We start from the raw sequence: 5,433 nt of genomic DNA on the forward strand, positions 1-5,433 counted from the left end.
ATCAAAGGTAACTCACACGCTTAATCTACCTTAAAACAAATTTGGAAACCCAATGTGGAACAGAATGCAGGCACTCACGCAATTATCCGGGCACACGCGCACGCGTGCATCGCTGTTGTAAGAACCCGCTCCTGTCTCTTCTGCATGCACTTAACTAAGTCTGCCATCCGCCGGCCTCCAGCATTTGATATGCTCAGTATGAAAGCAGTAACAAAATGTTCAACGACACTTCCATTTCCATATTTAAAAGATTTATTATTCAGTGCTGCCTGTGTGTGGCATTTCTTCACTCTCATAAATATTTTACAAATTTTGAGAGCTCCAAATTTAAACTACCAATTAGCTAAATTAACAACCCAAATAATTGAAGAACAGTATACTTAAAGTTCTGGCTGTTTAGTTTTTATTTTTGAGAGTCATTGCATTTGAGTGTCTAGGACTAAGGGTTTGGACAGAAATCTGTACCTGCGGGGATATTTAGCCACGTGTCCTCTTAAGAGTGGCCTAACCTCAATTGCTCTACAAGTATCTGCAGAAAATAATTACTGCCTGAAAACATTTTGGAAAATGCCTGTCTCCTTTGCTTCTCCTCCTCCATCTGTCTCTGTGGTCCCTGGATTCGCTTTCCCTCTGCCGGGGACACTTTTCCGGCACGAAACACGTAACTCACTTCCTCATCATCGCCAACTGCTTGACAGATTTTCACCTTTTCAATGTGCTCTTTGGACATCGTGTTATGTGAGACGGTGTCCCCCTCCCCTGAGCCTGTTCCCTGACCTCCTGGACCTCCCTGCCCTGCTGTACGTTTGTTACTGGTATTGTGTAACGTGCTTCTTTCCCTCATCTTGTTATTGGTTGGCTGTCTTGTCCTCCAGGCGGGGAAGCCCCATGTGCGTGCTGGTTGGTCCCCACCACGCCCCAACCACTAAGATGGCGCTGCTCCCCTTCTGGGCACCAGCAACCTGGAGTGGCCTTTGTCTTGCAGTTCATCCACACACATGACCAGTTAGCTAGAATATCCCGCTTTATTGATGTTTCTTTCTTCGGACTCCTGGAATGTCTTACTGACGTTCCTGAATTGAGGACACACTTCTGGAAGCTCAGTACAGGGCTAGGGGAACGCACCCCCCATGCTCCACTCCCTGGGGAGCATACAGCCGTCTGGAAAACACCACTCCTGCCCTTTCTGTAAACAGACTCCTACCCAGCACTAACAGCTGCTTAGTTACGCTGAACTGTTAGATGCGAATCGAGTGAATTTTATATTTTAGGTTACAAAGCGGACCTCGGGCACTACACTCAGACCTTTCACAAAAGGGACCGCTTCCCCCTTGTTCTGGCCCACAGATCGGGGACTAGAACTAATCACTTTCCGATTGTTCTCGAGGCGCTGGACGTGTGACTCTCCTTCCCGTGCTCGCTCCTCCTGTGTGTCTCGGGAGAGAACTTCCCTCAGCTCCTTGCCTCCTTCTGCGCTGTGATCTGTAGCCTAACCTCTTAAAATGCATGGACTAACCTTGGGGTGTATATACTTAACAGAAAGTCAAGATAAACTCCGTATAAAACAGCTACCTTTAGAAACATTTTAAATACGTTATTATAGAATATTCCACATTAAGGGATTTTTCCATTTATAGATAAATTGGTCTATTTGAGGAACGTGAAATTATGATTTTGCTCTCCCACAAAACCCTCTTTAATCCTGCGGCTACCAAGCCAGCCTATAAAGATAATGTCCTAAATCTACCTTAAACTTCTTCCATTTTTGTTCAATTCTGATTCCTTTCCCTGCAACATGGGATTTGCAGTCTCTAGGGGCAAAGAAAGTTGTTCAGGCTTAGAACTGCTGAGGCCGGCTGGGAGGATATGTCTGCGCCTCCCAACTGGCTCACCCTTCCAGGGGCGTCTCGGGGGTCCCTCGGGATAGGGGCTGGTGGCTCCCACGTGCCTCACCTCGCTGCCTCGTGGTTGTCTCTGAGAGGCTCCCGATCTTGTTGCCTTAATTTTGGCCACGTTTTCTCCCTTACTATCTCTGAGACATCAGTGGCTATCACGGCCAACAAACGGAGCTAGTTCTGTGCCTGGCACGGCTCTAAGCCCTTACCGAGACGACTTTGTCCAAGGCCCCCTCGGTCAACCTGATGGGGTGGGCACGGGCGTCCTGGGTGAAGGGGGCAAAGGCAGGCTTGGTGGTTTGGACAACTTCCCCAGCTGGCCATGGAGCCAATGTTGGAAGGGTTGTCTCTGGTTTCCTCTGGGCTCTGGAGGGGAAGAGGAGCATGCTGTGATCAGATTTGCCCCTCCTGGGGGTGACTCTAGGAGCACAGTGGACAAAGACCCGGAGACTCGTTTTCTTGACAGTTGCCCTGGTCCTGACGTAGCCTGAGGTCTTCACCCCGGTGGCTGACAGTCTAGTCAAAGGTTCAAGCTGTTGGAGCGATGTCAAGGAGGATGGCTATTTGGATGGGGAAGAGCAAAAGGAAAGGGAGAGTCATCAAGTGTTCCTGGCCCTTCCATTTGTCATCCCAGTCCTGCTGAGCTCTGGGTGATGAGGGTATCGTTGTCATCCCCTTTCACAGACAAGGAAGCAGAGGCCCAAAGAAATGAGTAACTCTGCTAGGTCAGATGGCTAACATCTGTATTTGTCCTTCTGGACTTCCATACCAATTACCGCGGGCTGGGTGGCTCAAACCACAGAAACCCCTCACCGTCTGGAGACCAGGAAGTCCAAGAGAAGGTGCTGGTCAATTGGTTCCTGCTGAGGGCCCCCTTCCTGACGTAGACAGCAGCCTTCTTGCTGTGTCCTCACACCGGGGAGAGAGAAAGAGCAACGTCTCTGGTGTCTCTTCTTGTAAGGACACTGATCCCCTCATGACCTCACTTAACCCTGACCAACCTCCCAAAGGCCACCCACCAAATACCACCACTTTGGGAGTTAGGCGTTGGGTATACGGGTTTGGGAGAGACACAAACATCTAGTCCTGACACAAGGTTTTCCAATCTTGGCACTCCTGACACTTGGGGCCAGAGAATTCTCTGTTGTGTACACTGTGGATGTGTGCGGCACCCGCGGCCTCTGCCCTCAGATGGCAGTAGGAACACCGTCTCATCTAGGACAACCCCAACGTCCCCACACACTGACACATTTCCTCCAGGAGGCAGGGTTTTCCCCACTCGCGAACCACTGGCCAAACTGACCCCCAAACCTGGGCTCTTACCTGTCATGCCGTCCCAGGTAACCCTGGAGGTGACCCCAAAATTCTGGCTTTAGTGACAAGGGGCTGAACCGACTATCTAAGCCACCTTCTAGCCTTAACGTCTGCATGCCTTTATTCAAGCAGCCGATCAGCTCGTAGACAAGGCAGGGCAAATGCAAAATTAGCTAAAGGCCCCTTTGTGCTTTGTTTTGATTTTTTTCTGTCTGGGAAATGCTTACCTGAGAAAGCTGAAGGTGAAGCTTCCTCGGAGCTTCTCTGTCCTAGAAGCAAGTTCACATTTTCAAGGAGTCACTTACGTCTGGCTTTCACGAATACAAACAAAAAGAGCAGAAGCAGTCAGCTCCACCCCAGAACCCTTGGGGCAGGCTGCTCCTTGCAGGGCTTACAGAATCCCCTGGTCCTGGACAGGACTTGGGGACCAGCCAGCAGCGGCGTTCTGGGCAGGAAGACCTGTGGACGGCGGGTCTGCTCCAGCCGTCACGCCTTGGAGACACCCCTGCATCTTCGGCACGGGGGCCGCCTGCTGGCTTTCTGACTGACGGGAGGTATTCTGAAACCAACTACATATTCAGAAGATGAAACCAAATGCGTAAGGATTAAGTACTTCAGCGAAACAGAAATTACAATTATAATATATTTTTTAACAGAAGTGAACAGGTGGTGTTTTAAATCTATCCAAGATTAACCCATACTCAGCACTCTAGGCACCCGGGCGGCCGCAGTAAACATTGTCTAATTATGTATTCTTGGGGGTGCATTTTACGCTAGGTTTTCAAATTGGAATTTGGATCCGACTGAAGTTATCTACATAGTGCAATTTTTGTGTATAATAAAGTAGGGATTCAAAATATTAAGTATTCTTGGAGCAACTCCTCTTTGGGGTTGCGGCCGCTCCCCAGAAGGGGATGCAGCTGAGAACAGTGCGTACCCACAAGAGCTCAGAGCCCTCTCTGACTTGGAGGGTCTGGCTGCATCTAAATACACTTTTGTTGGTTCAGGGAAGCGGTGGGCTTTGCCTTCCTGGATTTTCCTAAAACGTCCCTCATTCTCCATGTTTGGTGACATTATTGGAGCTTTCCTCATAGGGCGGTTGCATTCTGCCCGCTGTGGTTTCGAACACGGGAGCAGTGCGGTTACATTGCTGAAGTGAAGGGCCCAGCACCCCCCCCTTGCTTTATGGTAATGGCACAGATGGATTTGGGCCCCAGCTGATGACAACAGGAGCGGCTGAGGTCCCCGTGGAGCCGCTGGAATAAGGTGGCATCCGGCTGGCTCCCACTCTCAGGAGGGTTCTTAGCTCCACCTCAGGCTGGGCAGGGCCATGTTTTGAGTCCAGCTCCAAACAGCACCCTTTGATAAAGTTTTCTTATAAAGTCTTTCCATTCCAGCGTTTTCACAAATCCCCTCCCACTTTCGGAATAGAACAGCGCCTCTCCTAATGTGAGTGTCAGGAAGGGCCATGAGGGAGGCTGTGACTGAGATCTCCTCCAAGATGGATTCAGTACCCACCCCCCACCGCCGTGCCCCCTCCGCCCCAGCTTGAACTACGCATGCAAGTCTGTCACTTGTGCCCTGTGCTCCCTGGTGCTTACAATCTCACAGGTCTGCATGGGGGATGGGGGGGCTCCCGTCAGGGCAGTAACCTGTTTCACCGCAGGGCAGGGGAGCTGTTGCTTTAAACTTCCGCACCGACCCAGAGCCCAAACCAGCTCCCCTTCCCACCCCTGCAAAGCCAAGTCACCTGAGGCTCTTCCTGCACACAGTGCTGCCGTCAGTGCTTGCGGAAGCCGAGAAGTCAAGGTGCGGGAATGCACATGGTTTTTCTTGCTCAGTGTCCCCCACCTTCTTCCCCAGATTCTGCTCCAGGCGTCCAGGGTGCGGCCACGCGGGCCCAGAGCCCGAGCAGAAGGGCCGGGCTTCTTTCGCAGGAGAAGGCAGCTACTTGGGAGGCTGGAGAGGCAGCCCTCCCTACTTGGCAACGAGCTTTTATGACTTTTTATTTATTGATCCCTGGGGGTTCTCAGCTTGTCAGACCCACCGTCCCCTCGCAGGGGCATGGACAGCGTTTCAAATGTCACAGGAACTGTTCAGAAAATGGCCTTCCCCAACTCTCGGAAGCAAGGACAGTTCTGGAACCCTTGTCACCACAGAGCCTCAGGGTGGTCTTCCCAGGGGGTTGGCATCAGAAACAAGAAATGTTTCCACATTATGTACA

The 5,433-nt window shown here is 51.0% G+C and overlaps 1 long non-coding RNA gene across 2 annotated transcripts; it reads right to left on the minus strand.

Annotated features, from left to right (window-relative positions):
- Positions 1 to 295: 295 nt before the first annotated feature.
- Positions 296 to 5,084, minus strand: LOC103660553. 2 transcript variants are annotated; one of them, XR_005836866.1, is made up of 4 exons: positions 4,960 to 5,084; positions 3,437 to 3,478; positions 2,709 to 2,804; positions 296 to 2,455 (listed from the first exon to the last, which is right to left on the minus strand). It is a non-coding gene; the product is annotated as an uncharacterized LOC103660553 (long non-coding RNA). The 2 variants fall into 2 exon arrangements; XR_567819.2 differs by lacking the exon at positions 2,709 to 2,804.
- Between the last annotated feature and the right edge of the window lie 349 nt (positions 5,085 to 5,433).

This window comes from Ursus maritimus, unplaced genomic scaffold, assembly GCF_017311325.1.
Source record: "Ursus maritimus isolate PB19 unplaced genomic scaffold, ASM1731132v1 scaffold_22, whole genome shotgun sequence".
In the NCBI taxonomy this organism is placed as follows: Eukaryota; Metazoa; Chordata; class Mammalia; order Carnivora; family Ursidae; genus Ursus; species Ursus maritimus.